We start from the raw sequence: 27,916 nt of genomic DNA, 5'->3' as shown, positions 1-27,916 counted from the left end.
CCGGATGGAGTGCACAGGGCTATAGCCACCTCAGGGGGGGAAGACACAGAGACCGAGAGTCACCACAGGAAGGGATGTAGCTGCAACAGTAGTACACAGAGGGAGAGTCACCCCAGCAGGTGAAAGCAACCCTGACTGGAGTACACTGATTCAATCAACCAGAAAGGGGATGGACCCCTGCTGGAGCACACAGAGGGATACCCACCTCAGTGAGAGGTATCTTCTACAGGAGTGCTTATGAGCACGAGATGGCACCAACTGCAAGAGAGCACAGAAACAGAATCACCTTTGGAGAGGAGGGCACCCTGGGTAGGAGTGCACCGATGAAGAATCATCCCCAGTCACTTTCTGTTGGAGTGCACAAGAAGGCAGCCACCACATAGACATTCATCCCAGCAGTGGAAAGTGCCTGAGCTGCAGCTGTGAGTGGAGCACCAGAGCGTCACCACCCACTTCCCACTAAAGCAGTGCCATAGCCTGGTGCTAAGAGTTAGTGGCCCACAGAACTAGCATGCAGAAGAGCATGCACTACAACAAGGGTTACCTGCTGCACCAATGCGCTGCTCGTGTACCATGAGCATTCCAAGCACAGCACGCTGGACCAGCGCATGGTTGAGAGCAACCTCCGGCATGATGAATGGTTTGCGCTCCTCCAGAACATGCTCTTCTACTTGGAGAGTGAGCAGGGCTCTACCTGCTTGAGGGCGTCATCTGCAAGAGGGTCCTGACGCCGGGCCCTTATGCCCACAGGAGCAGACGACAAACAGGTATGGGGCAGAGGGTGTATGGGCTGGGCTAAGTGCACGCTCATGGTAACTCATTCCTCCTGTGTTTACATCCAGGTCACACTGACCAAGCACACCAGTCACAGTTCATGAAAAGTTCACTTCCCTATCATCACTCCTAGATATATCACCTACTCATTGTTATATTAAACTGACAGTCAGATTTTTCTCCCTTCTCATTCTTATAGTACTGTCCTCTGTTCCTGGTGGTGGTCGCCCCACACTTCTTCCACTCAGAGACAGCCAAGCCCTCTAACTCTCATTGAGCAGCAGACCCTACTTTTTAGACTCACACTATCCCAGCATGTGGGACTCTCCCTCAGAGTGCTCTCATTCACAGACAACTTACCACCACCACTTGGAAGCCCACACTATTATAATATGTCACTAAAATGTACCTCACTCACCTCTCACTTAGGCAGCTGACATCGCATGCCATCGCATTTTATTCATCTACAGGCAGCTATATTCACTATACCCTTACTCTGTTCTCATTAAGACATCTAACCAGCAGCCTCAACTCTCCCTCCACCCTGTTAATTGGCTGCTCAAACCCTACATTGTTTTCACTCAGATGTAGCTCATACTTCTAACCCTAAGAGCATTTTCACACACAGGCTCACTCAGAGGTAGCACACTCGACTCCCTTACAGCCCACGACCTCACACACTACTATTGTGGGAACCAGCCATCTTTCATTACACTCACTTACAAGAAGTGCACCTACTCATCTCACACCATTTCTACTCAGAGCGGGACACTGAATACACCCTTACACACACTATTTTACTATCCTCACTCACAGACAACCTATCCTCACTCACAATTAGCCCTTCACACTCACTCATATAATGCTCACTCCAGTGTAGCCAACCTCTCTCACCCTGTCTCCTCTCTAATCCAGCCCACATTTCTCACACTAACCCTGCTCACAAGGGTCTTTCTGACCCAGGAACCCCCCCTCGCAAATGTAACCCCAAAGCACGCGTCTGGAAGTTCTGCCTGTCTTCTTCAAACCTATCAATTTTGTTTTTGCTTCTACTGTCTGCAGATAAAGGTGCATTTTCATGAAACACCAGAGAATGATTCCTAGTCTCAAATATTGAATGTTGGTGACTTTAATTTAAATGCCAATTTTTCTTTGTTAAAATTGGAGTTCCATCTTTGGACAGAAATCCTGCGATGTGCTCTATGTTACCAAATCTCCTGCAATCCTTTATACCGGGGAAGTACCAATAAAGTGCATGTTTTGTCTGTTTTTTTCTTTTTGCCTCACCCTGTCAGATGTGTGAAATAATGATAACCCATATGTAGTGGGTTCCCACTCTTTATGGGTTTGGGTATGCAAATGACTCTGTAGGCAGTGACCTTGGTTTCAATTTCCTTTTATTTGGGATATATTTAAGTGGAACCTTCACTTTATATGTGGTCTCTCTTTAGGAAATGTCTTTGGTCTTGTCTTCTTCCTTTATCCAGTAAAGATAATGACATGGGTTTTATTTCCTTTAGTGCGTTCTAATTGGTGGTCAGGATCCCATCTGGATGGTTGTTGGGAGGAAACAGGAACTTGTCCCCAGAGGATGTTGGCCGATTTCCCAAAGAAAAGAATGGGAAAAACAGGTAAGTGCAGGTGTTGGTTTGAAGGGTTATAAGGGTTACTAGAGGTGTGGAAGGGTAGGAGTGCAGGGGTGTGAAAGGAATACATTTATAGTGAATCACCCTTTTCCCCGTGTACATGAGTCTCTCTCTCTATACTGTATATGAGGGTGGTTCAAATGGACTATGCCCCGTAGAAGCTTGCTCATGTGTCCGAATGGCATAGAGTACTAATGGCAACCTTCTATCCCAGTCCTTCCCTGACTCGGATACCGATTTTTTAGAAGAGTTTTTAAGGTACAGTTGTATCTTTCTACTAAACCATTGGTTTGTGGGTGATAAACCGCGGTCCTTAGTTGTTTAATTCCTAGTAGCTGGCATATCTGAGCCATTAAATTTTACATAAACTGTGTTCCTTGGTCAGTTAATATTTCTTTAGGAAAGCCTACCCAGGTAAAGAATCCTATCATGGCTTTGGCTACACTTTTGGTATTGATGCTGGTGAGGGAAATGGCTTTGGGATATCTGGTGGCGTAGTCCACTAATATTAGTACATATCTGTAGCCCTTTGAGGAGGGTATGAGGGGTCCTATTATATCCATCCCTACACAGGAAAAGGGTATTTCGATAATAGGTAATGGTTGTAGGGGAGCTCTCCTTTTAGGTCCAGGATCTATAAACTGACACTTAAGGCATTGCTGGCAAAACTTCCTGATCTGGGAAAACACTCCGGGCCAATAAAATCTTCTTAACAGGTATTCTTCGGTTTTCTCTCTACTGTAGTGGCCCCCTCCTGGTTGACTATGGGTCAAGTGTAATACCTGAAGCCTTTAAGGTTCTGGGACGAGCAATTGTTTCTTTTCCTGGTTATCAGGGTTGGTGATTCTATATAGTAGATTTTTAATTATAGAAAAAGAGGGACCCTTATCTCCAGGTGTTCTATGTCGTGCGGTTCCCCAAGCATTAAGGAGGCTGGGATCCTCCCTCTGGCAGGAGCGAAACGGGAGAAGTCTATTGAGGGTATGAACTCGTGTAGTTACCCTGATGGATTTCTTATCCTTAAGTCCATATAGTCTTTTGGTTTCTCGTTTTTCATTCTAACTCGGTTTATAACGGGTAGCCGTGGGTTGTATTGGTTCATTAGAAAAAAGTGTGTCTTTCCATCAGGAATCGCTTTCTTTGATTTCCCTTGTACTGTTTAGAAGAGTAGCAAAGCCTATGTAGTCAGTTCCAATTATGGCTTCTTCTACCAGACGGTCTAATACTCCCATCCGGATTTGGGTTTCTTTCCCCTCCCATGTGAGCGTGACCCAGGTCATAGGATACTCTTGGGATTCCCTGTGAATACAACAGATCGATACGGTGACCCCGGGAGTGATGGTACAACTATCTATCAAATCAGCTCTGATGACAGACTGACTACAGCCTGAATCGATGAGTACCAAAGTCTTTTGCCCGTTGAGCAGTAACTCCTTTTTGTATTGGTGATCTTTACTTCCGGGTATAATATACTCGTCCTCGAGTGATGCCTATCTCCATGGGCTCTGGTTTTTCGTTTTTTTAGGGTGCATACCCGGGCTATATGCCCCCAATCCCCGCAACTATAACACTGGGGTTGTTGAGGAAAAGGTCTCTCCATTACTTCGGTTTTTACAGTGTCCTCAAGGGGTTTTCTCCCCCCGGAGGGGAACTGCCCAATATTCTGATGGGATGGAGTAGGGGGTCACACGATGGGGAGGGTTTTTTAATTCCATAGAGCAATGGTAAGCACACGCTAACTCAATGGTAGTAGTAGTATCTGGATTAGGGTGTTGCCTAATCCAGTTGCGGGTGGAGACAGGTAGAGCTTCTAGATATTGTTCCAACAATATGACTTCTATAATGTCCTCGCGGTTGGTTCCTATGGGCCCCAACCATTTGAGACCTAAGTCTTTTATCCGAAAATATAAAGCCCTTGGGTTCTCTGAAGGCCCCCATTTAGCTTTCCTAAACCGTAATCTGTAGTGTTCTGTGTCGAACCCTACCCGTTCTAATATACTCTTCTTAATGTCCTGGTAGGGTGATGTACCACCAGGGTTCATGGCTTGATAGGCTGCCTGGAGGGTCCCGGTTAATAAAGGGGCTATGTACTGTCCCCACCGATCTTGGGGCCAGGTAGCTGACGTGGCAACTCTTTCAAAGTTTGTAAAGAAGGCATCAGGGTCTGCACCTTCTTGGTACCATTGTAACACCGAACTAGGCACATTGGGATGGATCTTGGTAGCCGCAATGGTATCCGTCAGTGATCTTAAGGCGTTCTCATGGACCAACTGGTTGTTGGCCATGATTGTCGCTTGACTTTTAAGGGCGTTTTGAAGGGCTTCTCGCTCTACTTTGGCTTCTTTATGTTGCTCTTCCCACACGATCTGGAGGTGCCTCTGTCCTTCCGCCAGTTATTGCATCATATCGGCTATGGTGGGGGAACCTTCCATTCGGGAACCGGTCGATGTCCTGGAGTCTGTGTTTAAAGTTCCACTTCTGATACCACTGTAGTGGGTTCCCACTCTGTATGGGTTTGGGTATGCAAATGACTCTGTAGGCAGCGACCTTGGTTTCAATTTCCTTTTATTTGGGATATATTTAAGTGGAACCTTCACTTTATATGTGGTCTCTCTTTAGGAAATGTCTTTGGTCTTGTCTTCTTCCTTTAGCCAGTAAAGATAATGACATGGGTTTTATTTCCTCTAGGGCGTTCTAATTGGTGGTCAGGATCCCATCTGGATGGTCGTCGGGAAGAAACAGGAACTCGTCCCCAGAGGATGTTGGCCGATTTCCCAAAGAAAAGAATGGGAAAAACAGGTAAGTGCAGGTGTTGGTTTGAAGGGTTATAAGGGTTAGTAGAGGTGTGGAAGGGTAGGAGTGCAGGGGTGTGAGAGGAATAAATTTATAGTGAATCACCCTTTACCCCGTTTACAGGAGTCTCTGTCTCTCTCTATACTGTATATGAGGGCGGTTCACTTCACCACCCCCTTTTGTGCTGTTAGATAACGGGGGGGGGGATTAAAGAAAAGTTTCCCCTTCTTTTAATCCTTTCCTCCAACCCCTTCTTGGCTCACTTTTGCTCGCTCCCACCCCTTATCCACTCGGGCAAGAACTTTAATCTAAGGTACAATCGTACCTGTGTAATCCACGCCCGTCCAGGGACGTGGCGGCGTTGTTCGTTTCTCCTCGGTGTCTCCGTTGGGGTCTTCTGATTCTTCTCCAGGCTTCCCACAGTCTCGGAGTCCCTGCTTCTGTCGTTCGCATTCCCGCAGGCGTCCTCCTCCCTGGATTCTGTTCTTTCTTCCGCTCCTGGCGCCGTTCTCCACTTCGTCTCCATCCTACTCCACGGGTCTTCTGTGGACTTGTCGGGACACACCCACTCTGGCTTCTCCTCCTCTATTACCGTTGCTGCTGCGTCCCGGATATCCGGGTCAGAGACCTCTTCCGGGTCGGCTGCTCCCTTGTAGGTACCCCCGGGGTAGGACTCCGTCGGCCCGGGGCTACCATTCGTAACCGTGGCGATGGACGCCTGGTTGCACCATATAGCCTGCCCACAGTTCATGCCTCCTCACTTGAATTCAATAAGCCTGGCATTAGTGTTGTTTACCAGGCAGCTGCTCCCCTCTCCTAGCTTCAGGGTAGGGGTCTTCAAACTAGGGGGTGGGCCCACCTAGTGAGGCCTAAAGTGATCCCAGGGAGGGTGTCAGGTTCTGACTAAAAAAGCATTATGCAGATAACAGTGCTTAAAAGTGCTTTGTTTTAAGCAGAAAACTATTGTTTGTAATTTTAAGAAGATAACGTAACTCAACAGCAATGTTTGAGTAAGTCTAGACATATTTAAATATTGGAATCTTAATAGAATAATTGTGAAAACATTCTGAGGAGGGGCCTGATGATTTTAATTTTTTCACTGGGGAGGCGTGGCATCAAACAGTTTGAAAACCACTTCTCTAGGGTGCATATACTGCCCTTTGCGGTGAAGTGCAGAAAACCCATATCCTGATGTTTAATGAAAGGCGCATTACCCATATTCCGCCAAAGCCTCTCATGAGGCCCTATAGTGCGATTTATTCGCTGTTATCTTTCACCTGTTCCCACCTCCCTAAAGCACGTCATTGTTCCCAGTTTAAAAGACCAGACAAGCAATATATAGCATGCAGAAAGGGCATAACATCGACCAGCGTGCCGAAGGGGCTGTGTTTAGGCGCATGTAAGAAAGCTGTGATTTATCAGTGTTTGTCAGTAGGCGTGTTCCGCATACCCCACCATTTCCGAGCAGCGTTTTATGTTAATTAACAACAGGAATAGCTGCCTGTGCAGGGCATTTGCCTGGCACTCACTATGTCATTCAGTGAGTATAATCTGGACGAGGGGGTGAACTTAGCATAGAAACCCTGGCCCCCTATATATATTACTGTCAGTCATCATTAGGTAGTTAATAGTAGGACCTAGTTTCTATAGAAAAGTGTTATTTGGTTTGCTAATAACTTTAGGTTCAAATCTAAGACAGCCTAGCACCAACTAACGCCTGTGTCAGGCTTAATGTAGGAGGTTTTCCCCCATTAGGGGGCCCGCAGAAATGGCGCAGAGGAATCTATGAGATTCCAAAGTGCCATTTTTGTGGCATTTGTAATGCCTGCACAAAGCAGGCTTTAAAAGGAGGCACACCATTATTAATAATGTCCCTCCATATACTTTGTAGGATTAGTGCCAAAATCTTTGGTGGTAATCCTGCAAAGTACAACAATAGCGTCAAAAATTATGACGCTATTGGCCCTAACCTGTGCCATGGTGCGTCTTATGTTAAATATGGCGCACACATTGTAGGGTTAAATGGGTGCAATGGGCTGCAAGAAAAGAGGTACTTCATAACATGAAGCTCCACTTTCAATAAATATGGGCCTTTGTGCTGTTTGATGCATCTTCACAAATTTTTCCAAGAAAATACAACATTCACTTCAGCATCTATCTGGAACATTTCAGGGTGATTCATCAAACGGGGCCTGAGAAAATGGGGGGGGGTTCTAAAACGTTTTTCCCCAATCATTGTTCTTTAGGGATTTTACACAGCAATACAGCCCAAACCATTGGATGGAATTACACTAAACTTGGCATAAAGATAGCTCTTGGTCCAGAAAGAGGCCTTTTGATTATTAGGTGTAAATCCATTTGGTAGTTTTTGAGAAATTAAAGGAAATCCTAATTTGCACATATAGGGACGCAAAGTCTCTGTGAACCCTCCCGATCTCATGCTGATATCTGATTGGCTGCTAACACATTAACAAGGAAGTGTTGGCAGCCATGTTGGGACTCTGCTTCAGCCGAATCCAGAAAGACACAAAAAAAAAACTAAGCTCTGGCTCCGGTGCTTGATAATTCTGAGGCCCCCGGAAGGGCCAAATCCGGGGGCATTGCCATTTTAATGCAGGGGGCCGTCCAGCCCCCCACAGCCTCAGGGACGTCCACTTTCCCATGGATTTTGTCAAATAAAATGCAGGGGTGCATGGCCCGCCCTGCAGCCCTGAGGACCGCCACCTACACGGGCCTTTAAACAACTGTAACGGGGGCTGTCTGGCCACCTCCCTTGAGCTTGATTCAAATTCAATGTGGTGGGCCATGCACCCTCTCACACAGCTCCCAGGACCTCCACTTCACTCGCAGAGAGGGAGAGCTGTCAAACAGTTCTCCCTCACTGCGAGTGGAGGTTTCCTCTGTTTCCCTGCCTTTCAGTTGAAGCAATATAATAGATGATAAACAGACTCTGTAAATAAATCATAGTCCTCTTGCCTAATCATTGAAGAATCTAAATGAATTTAAGCACCCTAAACTAAAGAGAAAGGCTAATTAAATCTCAAGAATTATGGGAAAGTGTCAGCACAACAGAAACTTCATACAAGTTCTGATAGAGAGGTGATGCATAGCATAACGCCACACAAAGGAATAAATGGCACAGGGGTCTCAAGGGAATCTGCTCTTGTCTAACTATAATTTAAACCTACAGAACCTTTGAGAAAGATGTGTCATCCATGCCAGTAGTTTTCCACCTTCTTTGTACAGTTGAAATTGGCGGCTCACCTGAAATTCTCATCCCACTAATCAAACATCAGGAGGAAGGTTTCAGTGTCTGGTACACAAACAGGAGTATTTTTTTCTCAGTTCACTAGTGCTCCTTGTCTTTTCAAAAGTATCCTCCTGTACTCCACTATCTTCAATACACAATAAACCTTTCATTAACTGTAGACTCACATGGTCATCCCTGAAAAGAAAGAATACTGCAACGCAAGCAAAACTCCACATTGAAGGTTAAACACAAGAAACCCACGGGCATATTTACAATCCTCTAGCGCACCTTCACATCATTTTGTTTTTACGCTAAGGCAGTGCTAGCCAGTCCCCTACCATGCACCATATTTACAAAGTGGCCCAATGCAAGCATTGTGCCACTTTGTACCCCCTTGTGCCACACTATAACTGCACCAGGTGTAATGTATGCAAGGGGGGGTCATTCTCTCAAAGGGATGCCCAACAAATGGTGCTATGAAATTTACAAGATTTCACAGTGCCATTTTAGCATCATTTTTTAACGCCTACTCAGGGCAGAGGTTAAAGTGACACTAGTGCATTAGCCTGTGGTCCTCCCTGTGATTTGCTGGACTAGTGCCAACAATTTTGGCGCTAGTCCAGCAAAGCACCACAATAGTGTTAACAATTTTGATGATATTTGCCTAACGTGCACCTTGGAGTTCTGTATCTTTAATACAGTGCTGCCATGGTGTCATTAGGGGGGCGCAGGGTGATGCAAGGAAACTGGCCCATCAGAGCCGATGCACTAGTACCTTGTAAATTTGTCCCCAAATGCTTTCAGTCCTTTGGCATGCTAACCTAATATGGCATGCAATGCACATTCGAAATACATGATTATAAGTGCATCTTGCAATTAGAACTGAAACATGATTATAAACATGATTATAAATGAAATGTGATTATATGCAGTTTCACCATGATACCATATTCAGAATGAAAATGATAAATGTGTATGAGTACTACAATTCAGCATGTTAAAATCAAGCATTAGAACACACATATATATGAACTTCTGATTCTCTACTGTGAATGCACCTACAGTAACACAATTTAGATGTTCCACCATGCATTAGTAACATCAAAGCACAGGATATATGTATTGTTGATTACATTACTGTGTCATTCCTGTAAGGAATGATGGTGTGACCAAAATTATGTGCTACCAATCCCCCGACTATGAATGAGGTCATCACAATCATGATAGCATTCTTTAATGGGACTGACTAGAGCCTTGTAGATTTCATCGGTTTTGTTCTAAACTCCTCTAGACGCTTCACGTCATCAAAATAATCACACTGATTCTCTTCTAGTTCCACCTGTGTTCTCTTTCTTTTCATTGCCTGTTTAGCTTTCAGCCTCTAAAAAATACTAAAACCCATAACTAAAACTATTGCACAAATGGCAAACCCCAACAACTAATCCTGAATAAAACCCACAATTCCACTTCCGAAGTTTCATACCATCTGCCTACAGCAGCAAACCCATGTCTAATAGCTTCCAATGCACCTGTTGCTTCCAACCCTTCCAAATCCTTCCTCAACCCAGTAATGTTCTGAATTTATTTCTCTGAAACCTACTCCTTACTTTTGCCTGGGATGTAAGAACAGCATTGCTGTCCTTTTAGCATCCTGCAGACTCCACCCTCTTTTGTGAGAAGAAAGTCTAACGCATGTCTAGTCTACAAAACCATGGATCTCATCATTACCATCTCAGTATTCCCAAGTAATAAGGAATTTGCTGTATTTGTTGCCATTTTATCCACTATCGTAGACAACTACCTAATTTTCAAATCATGCAGAATCACTCCTACAGATGGAATCAATGCACCAAAAACTTGTCTACCACTTCTCCAGCACTAATACCTTTTGTAGTTCTAGGTTTCATTTCCCATAGAGGATCATTAAAATGTTCCATATGATAAATCTTCAGAAATACTATATTTAAATAACATGTCCCATATCATCACTTGGGCAATCTGAAATAAGCATTCCTTCCCCAAATAAAGTATACTCGAGGAATCACAGGATCCTTTCCATCTAAAAAGAATTACTCTTTACTCTCACCTCAAAGGCTCTTCCCTATAAATAATGGATCCAAACAACTTTAGCCATTTTGTATGCACAATTTTCCCTTAAGTTGCCAATCTATAGCTAATGCTGGTTGGTTTCCCTTCACTTGACATTCAATTTCTTCTCTATTCCACCTGTTCTGTCTCTTAAGGTCTTTATCTGTTTTAAAATAGACCCTAGATCCATTCTTCTGTCTTCCACTTGCTTCAAAACGGTATTCTCTATGTCTGACATAGCACAAGTCAAATTATGTCTGGATGCATATGCAGTGTCTAGTGTACTGACAGATACAAGATATTTACCTGCTATTTTGGCACCTTTGAAATAAGAACTTTTATTCAAATGTTTAAACAAAGGAACTTCTGGAATAACTAAATCATAATTAAAGAAGTAATACTGATATATATCCTGTCTATAAAATATACTCAATAAAAGACTACTGTAAGCTTCACAGGAAAAAGGAATGTGATGATAGGTGATGCCTTGTGAAACGGAAGCACGTAATTGCGTACAAATGCAGCAGTCTCTTGCATCCATGGTGTCAATATACTCATAAAGCAATTTATAAAAAATATTTTATGAGAGGTCTCCACTAGAAGTGTCTACATGTAATTCTTTTTTGTTTAGCAGTAGGAAATGGGATCTTAGGGGCACTTGTAGAACTAATATCATCTATGCTAGACTGTGTAGGTAAGGCCAATCATATAAGTAAAGCGATTATTACTATGAATGTTACAACTAACACTTCCGTAAGTATGTTTCTATGTCTGCTAGTGTTGTTATTTAAAGGTTTCATGATTTCTCTAAAGTCAGACCAGTTTCTGTAAAATGCAGCAGGAGCAATGGTTCACTTAAGTCTCACTTTACAGAGTGGCCAAACAAAGTTTGAGGGGCCCAATTCACAAAGATAATCTTAGATGTTTGGTCTAAACATAGACCAAAAGTCTAAGTTTACGACTTTGGGAGTTCACAAAGGGCATTTAAGAGAAGTATCATTACGTCCGCACTCAGGGCTTCAAAGTCTTCCTTAGCCCTTCTTTGTGCTCTTCTAAAGGGCATCCCTCTCATCTTTTGCAGACTAAGGGGGTCATTCCGACCCCGGCGGGCGGCGGAAGCCGCCCGCCTGGCGGGAACCGCCAGAAGACCGTACCGCGGTCAAATGACCGCGGCGGTCATTCTGACTTTCCCGCTGGGACGGCGGGCGACCGCCAGAAGGCCGCCCGCCGGCCCAGCGGGAAAGCCCCTTCAACAATGAAGCCGGCTCCAAATGGAGCCGGCGGAGTTGAAGGGGTGTGACGGGTGCAGTGGCACCCGTCGCGATTTTCAGTGTCTGCAAAGCAGACACTGAAAATCTTTATGGGGCCCTGTTAGGGGGCCCCACGACACCCGTTCCCGCCATCATGCATGGCGGGAAGGGGGTCGGAATCCCCATGGCGGCGCTGCAAGCAGCGCTGCCATGGAGGATTCCTATGGCCAGGGGAAAACCGGCGGGAAACCGCCGGTTTCCCTTTTCTGACCGCAGCTTTACCGCCGCGGTCAGAATTGGCCAGGAAGCACCACCAGCCTGTTGGCGGTGCTTCCGCGGTCGTTGGCCCTGGCGGTCGATGACCACCAGGGTCAGAATGATCCCCTAAGTCATCAGTACTCTTCGTAATTCCCTAACAAAGTCAATCCAAAGTCTCTACATAGGACACAGTTCAAATTCACTAATAATCACATCCAGTGTGAAATGCCTCAGTCTATCCAACAGCACATAAAACTCAAAGTATTATTTCAGCACGAGGTTCAGTTCAAGGAGATTCAGTTGGATCAGCAGTGTTATTTGAATACCCAAAAATGTTCTCTCCATCATTTGCAGCAAAGTATGTCTATTCAGGTGAAGTGTACCTTTGACAGGGCACCTTTAGACCTTCTCAATGCCAGTCCTTCATTTTCACTTCTGCTAAGATCAAAGTTCTCAGTGCACTCTGGAAATGATTGAGGCACACACTCATTGGGTAGATTCAGTTTACTTCTTTCTTACCTTCTGTGCTAACGGTCTCCAGCTTCCACTCACTTTCTCCCAGCCCTAGGTCCTTTGTCAGAGTCTGAATCTGAATTTGAATCATATGCCACTACAGGACAAGATTTTTCAGTCTCAGCTTCGACTGTGGATCTCTCCACATCCCCCTGGCAAAGTATGTGCTGTTTCAGACTTTCTTTTCTGCTGACAGCATGACTAACCTGTTCCCATTGTATCTCTGTCACCACCGGTAATTCTGGGACAGTTGCTGTCACATCAAGGGGACACTCAATTCTGCAAATACGGAAAGTGTGTATCCAGTTAGGGAGACATTTAACAGCTGTTGGACCTGGCATCCTTAGGGTGGTCTTCCCCCAGGCATTTTGCCTTTTACCTCCTGTTTTGCGCTGTATATTTTGTGGGACTTAGGACTCTTTACACTTTGCCACTACTAATCAGTGCTAAATTGCATGTGCTTCTCCCCAAACATGGTAACATTGGTGTGTCCACAATTGGCATTTTTAATTTACTTGTTAGCCCCTTATAAAGTTATACACCATAAACATATGCCTGGTAAATTAAATGATACTAATGGGCATCAAGAGCTGATTATGCCACCACTTCAGTAGCTCTTAAACATGTTTCAGGCCTGCCATTGCAGAGACTTTGTGCACAGTTTCACTGCCACCTCAACTTGGCATTTAAAACCTCTTGTCCAGCCTTAAAACTCCCCTTTTCTTACATATAAGTTACCCCTAAGTTAGGCCCTAGACAGTGTGCCATGTAAGTAAAAGACAGGACATGTACTTTTAAGTTTCACATGTCCTGGTAAAGAGTACACCTAAAGTCATTTTTCATTACTGTGAGGCCTGCTCCTGTCCTAGGTCAGCATTGGAAATTCCATAATACACCTTTAAGCTGTAATTCCTCACCAGAAAGGAGTAGCTACCTGATGTTTTATATCATTGGAATGGTAATGATGAATCCTCTTTACTGGAAAAGTCAAATTTATTATTACTATATTATAAATGCCATTTTAAAAAGCTGCTTGCTGCTCTGTGTGCCTGACAGCCTGTCTCCAATACATGTCTAGTCTGGGCTGAGCTGGGCGACAATGGCATTTGTGCATTCCATCCATACAGTCCAAAACACAGGACACTCCAATGCATCTGCATACGTCTGCTTACTGATGGGTATTCCTGGGTTGGAAGGGTGGAGGGTAACTCACACTTACCCTTCAAATAGGGAAGTGCCTGTCCCCACACAAAGAGCTGATTACCCCCTACTGGTAGTCTGGAGCTGGGGCTGGGTTAAAATGGAGACCTTCACACTTCAGAAGGATCCTTTGAAGTCATACCCAACAATAAAGGGACTTTGTAGTATAAGTACTGGGGCTCTAACCCCCTGAAAATAGTACACTACTGGAACAAGAAGAATCCCTGTTGGAGTAAAGACTGCTGTACTAAAGGATTGCCCCTTTGCCATGACTGACTGATCCCAGGAACTGCCTTCCCCACTTTGCTGAGCTGCCCTGCTGCCCGCTGATCTTTGCTTGCTGAAACCAAGAACTGTATCCAGAGTGTCACTGAGGATGTTTTGGCTGGCCATCTGGTTTTCCTTGCATCAGGGATTTCACAACCTTTCTGTAACCTGCTGCTGGACCCGCAACACCCTACAACTGTCCCACATTTCACTTTGGATTTGCACGATATTCAGCGTGCTGCACTGAGTGAGTTTCCCATGTGAGGCCCTTCCTAGAAAAGTGCCTTTCTGCAACTCCAGCAGTTTGCCGTAGCAACCAAGGATCATTGCTGTGATGACACAACTGCCCCACTCACATGAGTAGGATCAGTGCAGAGCACCGGCATTCCCCCCATTCGCCTGTGTCCAGAAGGGCAAGGTATCGTGACTCGGACCTGCAAGGTCTTTCAAAGCACACGCGTTTCAGGTGACTGTGTCTTTCCTGGCTCCCCAACCCAGAGGGGCCTGTGTAGCACTTTCTCTTGGTTGCTGCCTGCGATCACCTTGCTGTGCACCCCTCTCACCATGATTAGCCCGTAACTTCTCTATCTGGAGCATTACTTAGTATAGAGGTTATCTTTGAATCCTGTTCAATACGACCTAATGACCAACGACATCCACAAGACAGCAGTAACATGTTCTACCTACTGCAGAGCTAACTATAAACAGAACCCAGTCAGTCCAGTTTGGTAAAGCACTGTCTTGATGTCTTTAAAAGAACAGAACTTGTAACATAATAATTGGATTTTTGTTGTCTTGGTCTTACGTGACTCAGATAATTTTTCTCTATTTTTCTAAGCCTGTGTGGAGTCTCTCTGTGGTGTTTTCATTGTGTTGCTGTGTGTGTTGCAGAAATACTTTATAGATTGTCTCTGAAGCCTGCCTGCTCTACACCAAGTTACCAGCGGGTGAGCACAGGGTAATTTAAAGTGTGTATCTGACTTATCCTGGCAAGGATTGTGGTCCCTACTTGGACAGGGTGTATATCTCTGACAACTAGAGACCCAATTTCTAAGAACAGCTGTCACTGTTACCAAAATGACTTGAAGCAGCCCACACCAACGAAGCTCCAAAACACATTTTTCTTACATGTTTCTTCACCAGAATCTAGTCACTCACCACAATCTAGTCACTGGGACGGAGGTCATGGCACTGTTCATGATGCGAAAAGGCTGTGGCTGCTCTGACCTGATGGGACACAGAACACGCTACATCATCTAGTCCTTTGCAGTAATCAAGGTTCACATCATCTTTAATGTTCTCATGTGCATTCACAGGTATAGCTGCCAATCTCATAGCTCTGCCCATGATTATTTCATGAAAAGACAGTGCATGTTTCTGATCAGGTACAGTGAAAATACTTATCAACATAAGTGGCAAAGCATCAGGCCATTTCAAAGATACTGAAGCACACACTTTTGCCAATCTATATTTCTGTGCCCTATTAACCTGTTTGACAAGACCTGAAGCCTCAGGTCTATAACTGCAATGTAGTCTCTTTATCACTTGCAATGGTGCACACAATAACCTTAGGACCTCATCATTTATATGAGTCATTCGGTCTGACTCTAGAGAAGGTGAAAAGCCAAATCTAGGAATCAGTTCTCTTAATAGCAATTTTGCCACTGTGAGACTGTCACTCCTTCAGGTCAGGTGAGCTTCAACCCAAAGCATGAAAATGCACATGACCACCAGGACATATCTCAGCCCCTCACACATAGGCATCTCAATAAAGTTCAACTCCATCTTGATAAAGGGATCCTCTAATCTTCCTATATGACTTATTATTACTACAGTTCCCTTTCCAACATTATTCTGCTGGCTCAATACACATCTATGACATAACGCTTCAGCCATCAATCTGAACTTGAATTAATCCACGTTTGTCTCAACTATTGCACCATGGTATTCCTTCCAACATGAGCTGGACTATGGAAATGCCTAGCCCTTGAAGGCAACAAACTATTTGACATCACAGGTCTTCCATCCATTGACACCTAAATGCCATTCTGTCTCTTGACACAACCTGCTCTGATCTTACCCTGATATCCTTCTTCTGACACCTCTTCCTGAAGTCTCTTTACCTCTTCCCTTGTAACCGTAGTTGTTAACAAATTGGTGTAATTGGTCTCATCCATTTCTTCATTTGTAAATTCTCCATTAAAGGTGCAGACATTGTGAGCACAGTACTTTGAAATCTTGTCAGCCTATCTATTGCCCGAAGTTACATGATTGTTTCCACTACAGTGTGCAGGGCACTAGACTACTGTAACTTGTTCAGGCATCTGTAATTCCTCAGGAAGATTCCTTACTTGTTCACCATTCCGGATGCAGGACCCTAAAGAGGTCATAAACTCCCTCTGGGACCAAGATTGTCCAAAGCTATGCAGAATACCAAAGCTGTGACTGTCAGTGAGAAGTGTCACTTTCAGCTTGTCTGAAATACAGTAGACTCTAATAAGTGCAATCAATTCAGCCACTTGCGCAGAAAATACTCCTTGAAACCAGGAAGTTTCAACAGCTCCTCAATTTGTGCAGGCTGCATGGGCAGCTCTCAAACTTCCTCCATTGTCTCTTAAACACGAGCCATCCACATATAGCACAATATAAGACTCAGGTAGTGGCTCCTCTCGTATATCTGCTCTTGTCTTGGTGCATAGTTCAGTGACATTGAGAAAGTCATGCTCAGCTTCACAATTATCCTCACTGTCCAGCACAGGGAACAGTGAAGCAGGATTTAGAACAGCATGGTGCTTGACAGACATTTTTGGCCACAAGCATGGTTTGTTCATACTTAGTAAGGCAGCTACTTGTCAAATGCTCGGTTCTAGTCCTTGTCAACAGTTATTTCACATAATGAGGTACATAAATGGTTATTGGGTGATTAATGACTAAGTTTTCATACCTCTCTATGCTGACACTGATGACCGTTAACACCTTAAGGCATCCTGCCAACGCAGAAGCCATGGGATTAAGAGTAGCAGAGAAATAGGGCACAAGCCTTCTGGAAATTCCATGTAACTGTGTTAGCTTTGAGAGAGCACAGCTCTCCCTCTCACTGCAAAAAAGTGCAAATGACTCACAGCAGGCATTCCCAGTGCTGGGGCATGACAGATACTTTCTCTCAGCTCTAGGAAGGCAATGAAGCAATTGTTATCCCAGGGTACCGGATCAGACACATCCTTGTGTTTCAGTCTCTGTAAAGGCTTGGCAAATAGGAAATAGTTGGGTATCCACTGGGGACAGTAGCCCACCATTCCTAGAAATACCCTGACTTCTCCCTGGTTAGTTGGTGGATCATTCTTCAGAATTGCTGAAATCTTCTCTTATATATATCTTTCCTTCCTTCTTTCTGAATGTGATGTCCAAGAAATTGGACCTCTTTCTGGGAGTGTTGTAACTAATATGGGCCCACTTTGTGCCATTCTCAATTAGGCATGATCAAGCACTCCAGATTCTTCTTGAGATTCAGGTTGAAACTGGACTCTTCATAAAGTCTTGTGGGACTTAGCACCATGTCAAAACACAACTGCTGAACCAAAATTAGGAACTATATCACAGCTGGAGTTGGTACAACGTGATAACAGGGGACAAAATATTGTTCACTTTTCTCAAACCTTGACAATGTGATATTTACTGCTAGGCTTCTGTAAGCCCATAATGAATTAATTGCATGGACTCCCTATAACATCTTTCAGAATACCTTGTTGAACCACAGAGTCAGCTACCGGATTAATCCCAGCAATTGTTTTAGGTGTCAAAGTATATTGAGGGTTTCTCAGGTATATACAGCATTTGGCTTCACTGTGATTTGAACGAGTTCAACACCGTTGATCAACCTGATGTCCTTTCCTGTAAAATCCCAAACCTCAGACCTGACTGAATCTTTAAGGTTTGGGGGCAAGTCATCAATGGTTGTCATGGTAAACAATGAAGTCTTAGATCCATCGTTCACTAGTTTGGAGATGACACCCTCCTCATGAGTTTGCATTTCTACACCTTTTGGAATACAATGTATGACATAGCTGAGCTTGCAAAGGAGGTCTCTCCCCAAGAGACTCGCTGGACTAGAATCACACACCACAAATCAGTGATTCTCCTCAAAGGATCCTATTTTCACAGGCACTTCCGTTGTTTCTGGGGTTATCGTTTGTTTATTTGCAACTCCTATAGCTTGGAACATTTTTCCCAAGAGGGGTAGGTTTGAGACTTATACTTTTTTCAGAGTAGAACAGATAGCACCAGTGTCAACCAAAAATGACACAGGTGGCCATTTACCTCACCATCTACGAATGGACCACTCTGGTTTACCTCCAAGACTGTGCCAAGTACCCAATCATCCTCCCCCCTCAGGCACTTTCATGCTGGCTGATCAGAGCTATAGCTCTCAAATGTCTAAGTCATGGGGTACTTTTGGGAGGGATTATTATCTCAGAATGCATTTGGATTTCTGTTTTGAACTTGATTAGAATTCAATCTGGGGCCATTTGCATTTTTCTGTGGCCTCAGGGGTTATGGAACATGCGTTACTGGTGCTTGTGGTATGTCAAAATTCTGCACTCTCTGTCTTTACACATTATACATCTGTATGGGGTTGTTACTCTGGGGCTGTATAAACCCTGAATTCTGGAGTTAATTAGCTGGTTTAAGATGGCATTCTCTCTTCCAATGCCCCAACTTGTTGCAAAAATGACAAGGGTTTGTCTCCTTCAGACTACCCACATCCATCCCTCTACTGGGATCAATTGTGAAACCTTGCCCTCTACCCTGGATCGCACTATCTCCCTGCTGATACACTCCTTGCATAGCACCAACATTCCCATCAGATGTTAGGATTGACTACTTCTCTGAGCAGCCTTCACCTGTGCAACCATTAACATCTCCTTCAGTGTCTTCTCTTTCATCTGTATTTCATCACTGCAGTATTTTTCATATCTCAAAATTTCATCAATGGATTTATTCCGCCAACAAATCAAATGCTGCAGAATCATCATGCTAATTTCAGGTATCAATCCTGTCAGAAACCTTGACACAAAATGTCTAATATCCTTTGGTTCAAACGTCTCCATTACACTACACTGTCTGAATGCCAGCAACAATCTCTCATAGAAGGATAAATTGACTCTTTGGGTTCCTGATTTGTACTGTCAATTTTGATTCAGTCATTGTTTTTGGGCAACACCTTGGACTTTCAGGATATCATACCCTGCTGATACTTTCACTTCACCAATGGCAAAGGACCTATTGTCACTCAGTCTCTCATCTGTTCACTTTCAGTCCAGTCAATGGCTATCTTACATTCTGCCAACTAGTCACTCAGAACCACAATGTCAAACACAGTATTCAAATCAACCCACAATACTTGCGAAATCTTAACTAATCAATCAATTTGCTTGTACTACTCTACTGGCTGTTCCTTCAGCTTCAGAAAGTTGTTATTGAATGATGCAAGATCACTTCTGCTCCAAGGCACATGAACATAACCTCCACTTGGCACTTCTCTCAACTGGAAATTTGATAAAATCGCCTCTCTTTCTACAAGAGGAGGTGTCTCCCATATCTTTTTCTTTGGTTCTTTCATTTTCACCCATCAACTTTCCCATTTCTCCAATTCATTCCATTTCCGGATGTTGTGAATTACCATTTTAATTTTTATTTTCATCCATGAAGTTCTACTACAGGCAATATCTTCTTCATTAAAGCACACAAGGTAAATCCTCTGCAATGCTTTGGTCATCTTGAAGTTTATCACATATTTTTGAGCCAACTCAGATAGTTTGATATAAACTTGTCCTGCACGTCTGGTAACATCCTTACACACAAATACAGGCTCATTTTCTTGGTTAGAGTCGAAATGAGTCATTTCCAGATTTCAACTAATCATCTCATTCAATTCTAACGTTAGTATAGCCACATCCACCAAGTTCTCTTTCACAGGGGACTGAATCATTCCCTGATTCAACTCGGAGCTCCCGCTATCACTTGAAGGAGCAATAATAGCTTTTGTCCACTCATCTATTTCCTTATCACTGAGACTCAGTGACACCACAGGAGCATTAGACATAATCCCATCTCCATTGGTACCTCTACTGGAATATAAAGGAGGCTCTCATATTAGTGAACAAGAAGTTGGCATTCTCTGAAATGTACTTATTGAACTAAACCATGTATGGTTAAAAGTTGAATCAACACTCACCACACATGGAGAACTTGTATTTGCTGAGATTAGAGGAACACATCTTCTTGTATCAAAACTCAGAGCAGCATTACCTGAAGCACCTCCTGCACTAGGGACAGCCAAATTATAAATTGTCTTTCCTGGGAAATTAGGCTTTTACATGGGGACCACAGTACCAATAGTAACTGGGACAGTAAGAGCAGTGGCAGTGTTTGGGATAGTAGGGTTTATATCCTGAACCTTCTCCCATTGGTTCAGGATGCACATTCACCAGAGTAACCCCACTAAACCTAAATTCATGTCGGGCAGTAGCTAATCCAATATTCATACCACCACTAGCACTATCTTCTCCCTCCACTCAGGTCTCATTGTATGGAGGTAGACAATCTGACAATAGTACATATAAAAAGCTATCACCAAAATTACTGTCACTGATTACACTCATATCATCTACCTACTTTAGCTTTCAATCCTTCACTTTCTTGCCATTTTTATTTTCCTTCTTTCTATCAAATGTTTTATTTGTTGAGGCTGGGTGCAATCTAACTTCCTCTATCATGTCAGTTCTCCATCTCTTTTGTTCAGCATCCCATCTAGCATCAACATAGGTACACACTGGTTTTCAAGCTCGTCCCTAATACTTATCTTTTTCTCTAGCATGAGCAGAATGTTCCCATGCATTCAGAGACTCATATTGTGCAGGTCTAGGAGACAATTTCATATTGTATATTACTTCCTTAAGTTTTCAATAATTCTCAGATTAAATGTGCTACAACAAAGAAACCTCAATTAACCTTCTTTTTCTGTCATCTTGTGCCATTGACTAAGCCAAATGAATGTGTAGAGCCCTACATTTATTGTCATATTATTGCCTGGGATATCTCCGGGTGGTGCCTCTTCTCCCTCTCTAATAGGCACAGGCACATCTCCTCTAAAAAAGTTTCACATGACTTTAAAACAATGTATTTTACAACCAAATATCAATAATCATGGTTAAAATGTGGACACGTTGTCCACAGTTCTTGCTTAATAGCAATAACCAATCACAGAGTGACCCCTTGTGGCATAGACAATCGATAACAGCAAGGCACTACACCAACTGACCGCCACCAGTGAGGCATTCTGTGACATCACTTTTGCTCCTTGAAGCAGTTCACCCTCCTTTACAATCTGCACAGATGCATCAAGCATGTATAACAAAATACAATGCAAATAACTTTTGTCTGCTCTCCTAAAGAATTGACAGTGTTCAATCACACAAGAGTCAAAGTAATCAGGCACTTTAAATGAAATCTCAACCTGCTGGGTATCATTCAGATTGGTACAGAGTCACCACGTGCATTAGGATCCACATCTCACATACGTGCAAATATAAATGTCCCTGTCTCTATCCCAGGCTCTTAGGTCACGTCGGACCCATTAACAACTTCAACTTCTTTTCCTAAACACTACAGTCACACACCATTGAAACATCTCCACAAAACACAATCTAAACGCCACAAAGCACTGCATGCTAAGCATGAACCACTGTAACTCATGACTCTATTAATACTCACTCCTCCACTGGGGCATCTTTCTCTCCTGGATCTCCAGAACTCTGCTGATTTACCAAATTCTGGACATGGGCACTAGGGACTGGGCTCTAGGGACTAACTAATCTGGAATAGATGGTTCTAGCTCTCCTTACTTCTATACCTAATGCATTCTCCCTCTGCTACCATCTGATGATGCTCTGGGCCCATATTACTAAGGTTTGTCTTCTGACTGACCTTTTAGGATGCTAAAGAAGTAAAGATGAGTTACAATCAAACTTTCAATTAAATTGACAGTGTAACCCATTTGTTCACACATTAAATCCAGGAGGCAGAGGATACAATTAAACAGTTTATTACAATATAAGGGCCAAACGGATGTAAATGAATCTTACAAATATGCTATATAAGTACATAATCACCAAAGGTTAAGTAAAGCATCAAATGAGAATAAGTAGTATGGGCATACAGCATTCGAGAATATTAGTTGAAGCAATATAAAGAATGCGATTATCTGTATATGTGTTGCAGGGCTCTTGCTTAATGATTGGAGAAATCTAAGTTAATCTAAGTAACCTAAACTAATCTAAAGAGAAAACGTCATTATGTTTCAGGAATTAAGGTAAATTTTCAGAATGACAGAAACCTCTGTAGAAGTTCTGATAGACAGCTTATGCATAGCATGACTCCATACAAAGGAATAGGGAGTAGAGAGGTATCTACCCCTCTTAGGGCCGTATTTATACTTTTTGACGCAAAACTGCGCTAACGCAGTTTTGCGTCAAAAAAATTAGCGCCGGCTAACGCCATTCTGAAGCGCCATGCGGGCGCCGTATTTATTGAATGGCGTTAGCCGGCGCTAGCAGACCGGCGCTGCCTGGTGTGCGTGGAAAAAAACCACGTACACCAGACAGCGCCGGCGTAGGGGGAAAATGGCGTATGGGCGTCTTAAAATGGGGCAAGTCAGGTTGCGTCGAAAAAATCGTCGTAACCCGACTTGCGCCATTTTTTTTAGACGCCCATCCCCCATCAACATGACTCCTATCATTGTAAAGATAGGAGTCATGCCCCCTTGCCCAATGGCCATGCCCAGGGGACTTATGTCCCCTGGGCATGGTCATTGGGCATAGTGGCATGTAGGTGGGCACAAATCAGGCCCCCCTATGCAACAAAAAATAAAAAATAAAATACTTACCTGAACTTACCTTAATGTCCATGGGATGGGTCCCTCCGTCCTTGGGTGTCCTCCTGGGGTGGGCAAGGGTGGCAGGGGGGGTCCCTGGGGGCAGGGGAGGGCACTCTGGGCTCATTTTGAGCCCACTTGTCCCTTAACGCCATCCCTGACCCAGGCGTTAAAAAGCGGCGCAAATGCGCCGTTTTTGGCCACGCCCACTCCCGGGCGTCTCTTTTGCCCGGGAGTATAAATACCACGTAAAGGCCTGGGAGTCATTTTTTAAGACGGGAACGCCTCCCTTGCATATCATTAACGCAAGGAAGGGGTTCACGCTAAAAAATGACGCACACTCCGGGCACTTTGGCGCCCGAAGCGTCTAACGCCAGAGTATAAATATGGCGTTAGTTGGCGTTAGTTCTGCGTCGAATTTGCGTCGAAAAAAACGACGCAAATTCGGCGCAACCAGAGTATAAATATGGCCCTTAGTGTCAAGGGAATCTGTCCTTGTCTAACTAGGTGAATACCAATTAAACCTACAGACCCTCCAAGAAAGATATACAACCACACTAGTAGTTTTCCACTTTCCTTGCACAGTTGAAATTGTCAACATCCCTCAAATTCTCATTCCACAAATCAAACATCAGGATGGTCTTAAAGGCTTCTCAGTGTCTGGTATACAAACAATAGTGTTTTCTTTGCAGTTCCTTATTACTCTTTGACCCTCCCAAAGTATCCTCCTGTACCCCACTATCTTCAATGCACAATGTGCTTTTTATTAACTGCAGACTCACACAGATACACCTGCAAAGAAAGAACACTGCAACATGAGCAAAATTCCACACTGAAGATTAAACACAAGAAACCAAAGGCTAAGGCGAGTGCCTTGCTGTGCCACCCAGCACCACCAGAAAAAGGCAGAAGTGCACCAAATCTGCAAAATACAGCACAATAGCCCCTGCACTCGCACACAATGGGCTGCCATACAGCAACACAGGCACCCTTGTACCATGGTGCATTGTGCAACATAAAAACACCTGATAACGCGTCCCTTTATGATATTTTATTACATATCAGGACTCGTTTTAGGCCAATGAATCTTTTGACCCAGTTGAGAGACACCTTAGGACGAGATAGCTAATTAATATATCAATCAATACATCAATAATGTCATCAATATTTATCACGACAATGTATTTCACTTTAGTCAGAGTCATTAATCAATTCAAAGACATTACCATGACCTTTTAGCCATGAATAACCACACCTTGGTGGTCATTCCAACCCTGGCGGTCGGCGTGAAAGCAGCGGCTAAACCGCTAACAGGCTGGCGGCAAAAAAAATGGCATTCCGACCGTGGCGCTAACCGCCAACAGAGGCCACCACTTTAACACACCGACCGCCACGGCGGAACCAACAAACAGCACGCCGGTCACCGCCAAAACCGTCAATGTACTGCCCACAGTATCACAACCCACCAATCCGCCACCTTTTCTGGGGTGGTAGCACCGCAGATAAAAACACGTCGGAAACCGCTATACTGAAGGGAAAACGCTCAACTCAATACACCCCACGAGGAGCCAGGACAGCATGGAACCGGAACTTCACATACTCCCAGCGATAGTATTCCTGCTCCTGTACCAGGAGTACGAACGCCGGCGCAGAAGACAACGGTGAGTACTGCACCTACGACACAGGGGAGGGGGGAGGCAAAAAATTACGGGGACACACATACGCGACACACCCACCCCCACCCTCACCCACTACAACACACACAGCAATGCATAGCAAAACATCACAGTTACACCCCCCAAGCCCCCTGGAAGAATGCAAAGACAAAAGGAATTAGTTTGAAACATTTGCATATATAAAAAAACTACCTATTTAAATATTTACACCAAAACACAATAATAAATACAGTAATGTACAAGTCAGAGCATTGTAGCAGGCATTGTCCGTGGACCACTCGGCCCAAATCACATGGGCAAAGCCCACACAGGATACCTGAATCCAACGGAGAGAACACTGCAGGGGCATCAGATGGCAAAACTACAGGCACCTCAGGGGGAAGGGAAGGGGAAGCACCTCAGCTGGATGAGTGCACGACGCCAGATCCACTTGGGGCCTCCATGCCCACTGTTCAATCCTGGGGAGTGCAAAGCCACAGTCTCACAAGTCTATACAGTGGGTGGGCTGCCCACTGTTCAATCCTGGGGAGTGCAAAGCCACAGTCTCACAAGTCTATACAGTGGGTGGGCTGCCCACTGCTCAATCCTGGGGAGTGCAAAGCCACAGTCTCTCAAGTCGATGACAGTCTCCACTGGTTCTGGGGGGAGCCTGGTGCCCAGAGTGCCTCATCCTGTGCAGGACAGAGGTAGTGGATGCCTTCTTCCACTGGTTCTGGAGGGGGCCTGCTGCCCAGAGTGCTTCATCCTGTGCAGGACAGAGGTAGTGGATGCATGTCTCCACTGCTTCTGGAGGGGCCCTGATGCCCAGAGTGCTTCGTGCAGGCCTGCCCGACACAGATGCGGACCAGCCCCTGCCGCTCATGGGCCAGCGGTGCTTGAGGGCGGTGCCCGGGTCAGCGGTGCATGAGACGGCGGTGCCCGGTTCAGCGGTGCTTGAGATGAAGGGCCCAGTTCAGCGGTGCTTGAGATGGAGAGCCCAGTTCAGCAGTGCTTGAGACGGCGGTGCCCAGTTCAGCGGTGCTTGAGATGAAGGGCCCAGTTCAGCGGTGCTTGAGATGAAGGGCCCAGTTCAGCGGTACTTGAGTTGGAGTGCCCAGTTCAGCGGTGTATGAGACGGCGGTGCCCGGTTCAGCGGTGCTTGAGACGGCGGTGCCCGGTTCAGCGGTGCTTGAGATGGAGAGCCCAGTTCAGCGGTGCTTGAGATGGAAGTGGGCAGATCAGCGGCCCCGGCCATGGCGGGGTGCTAATTTCCCACCTGACTTGTGGCTGGCGGTGTCCTCCTGGGCAGCTGGGCCGGGCCTGTTGGTGGGGTCCTGCCCACATGGGATGAGGCTGGTGGGCCACTCCTGGGCAGCTGGGCTGATGGCAGTGGTGTCGGCCGTGCTGCCCTTCCCAGCCTTCCCAGTTCGCCTGTGGCCCTTCCCCACCTTGCCCGGTGTGGCAGCTGTCTCCACACTCCCTGGCGGAGGCCTGGTCGGGGTTTTGGTGCCTGATGTCATCTGCCTCTCCCGCCGGCCACTGCCTATCTTCGGGTGTTTCTCCGGGGGTGGGCTGGCCATGCCTTGGCTCCGGACCAAACTGGCTGCCCTGGTGGGTGGGGCACACCCCTGTCCCTGGCAGACCTTGATGGCAGGTCCCGGTTTTGTGGGGGCTGAGGTGCTCAATCGAGTCATATGACATGGACGGGGTGGGGGAGTTGGTGGGAAGAGGTTGAGTTTCGACAGGAAGAACTTTTTGGGAGCAGTGGGATGGGTAGGTGTAGTGGTTATGGGAGTGGAGGAAGAGGTAGTGGTTGTAGGAGATGTATGTTTTTGTGGTTTTGGGTGCTGGTGCTTGGTCTGGAGGCTGTTGTGAGGTGGATGGCTGTTGGGTGGGTGGCTGCCTGCGTTTGTGTATGTTGGGAGGGGGCGTCACAGACACACTGGGAGAGGACACAGGGGACGTGTAAATGGCAGTGGGGGTGGTGACTGCACGTGTGCGGGGTGTTCTGGTGTCTGTGCTGCTGAGGGACGTAGTGGCTGAAGATGGTGTGCATGCAGGTGTGAATGTAGAGGTAACAGGGAGGGAGGAGGGAGACGTGGAGGAGGGGGACACAGTGGAGACAGTGGCTGTTGCTATGTCTGCATGGGTATGATGCTTGTGTGACTGCCTGTGGGATGTGTGGTGCTTATGTCTGGCTGAGCCCCCCTTGGGTGTTGAGGTGTGTGCAGGCTGGTCTGATGGTGTCCCTGGGATAGGCAGAGGTACAGGTGATAGGGAATGGGTGGAGGAAGTTGGAGGGGGGAGGCTAGACACAGGGACAATGGCTCCCATCAGTGCTGAGGCCAGAGTCTGGAACGATCGCTGAAGGGCCGCCTGACCAGAATGAATGCCCTCCAGGTATGCATTGCTCTGGTGCACTTCCCTTTCTACACCCTGGATGGCATTCAAAATGGTAGACTGCCCAACAGTGAGTGTCCTCAGGAGGCCAATGACCTCCTCACTGAGGGCAGCAGGGGTGACTGGGGCAGGGCCTGAGGTGCCTGGGGCGAAGGAGATGCCCACCTTCCTGGGTGTGCGGGCACGGAACAAACGCTGAGGGGCTGCTGGGAGGGCGGTGCTGGTGCGGGGGTGGCGGCTGTACCTGTTGTTGGGGTGGCCACAGATGTTGCTGCCACCACAAGGGAGTTCCCTTCAGAGGACGAGTCGGTGTCACTGTTGTCGGCCTGAGTCCCCGCTGTGGAGCTCCCCTCGCCCTCCGTCCCACTGGTGAACTCAGACTCCGTGGTGTGGCCCTCCATGGCCATGTGGGATGCAGCTCCCTCGTGCTCCGGTGCCACTTCTCCTCCGCCTGATGATGCTAATGCACACATGAACAGGAAGACCACAAAAAAGGGGGGGGAAACAAAATAAAGACATGTTGAGTGCATGCATTGGCGACACCGTTGGCGGACAGGACAGACACAGAAGCCCCCTGCACTACGCCGCGCACTTGGGGTCGACTACTCAATCCCTGGGACATGGCCTACAAGCCTATGGACGACATCCGCACACATAGATGACACAGGGCCATGATCTCCTGTACTTGGCACCCTACAGATGTGGGGTGCGGGAGCACAGGGCCATGCCTTACGGAGGGGCCTAGCCTACAGAATTCGCTCTGGCCTAGGGAGACCCACAGCCCTCCTCCCCCACCCAGACACCTCCACTGCGCGCAAAGTCAACAGAATGAGAGTGTACTCACCCCCTTGTGCCTGTTGTGATGCCCTCACGCGCCCATCCAATTCGGG

Source organism: Pleurodeles waltl, chromosome 6 (genome assembly GCF_031143425.1).
Source record: "Pleurodeles waltl isolate 20211129_DDA chromosome 6, aPleWal1.hap1.20221129, whole genome shotgun sequence".
Classification (NCBI taxonomy): Eukaryota; Metazoa; Chordata; class Amphibia; order Caudata; family Salamandridae; genus Pleurodeles; species Pleurodeles waltl.
The sequence above is the reverse complement of the archived record's forward strand: the minus strand, read 5'-3'. Positions refer to the sequence as shown.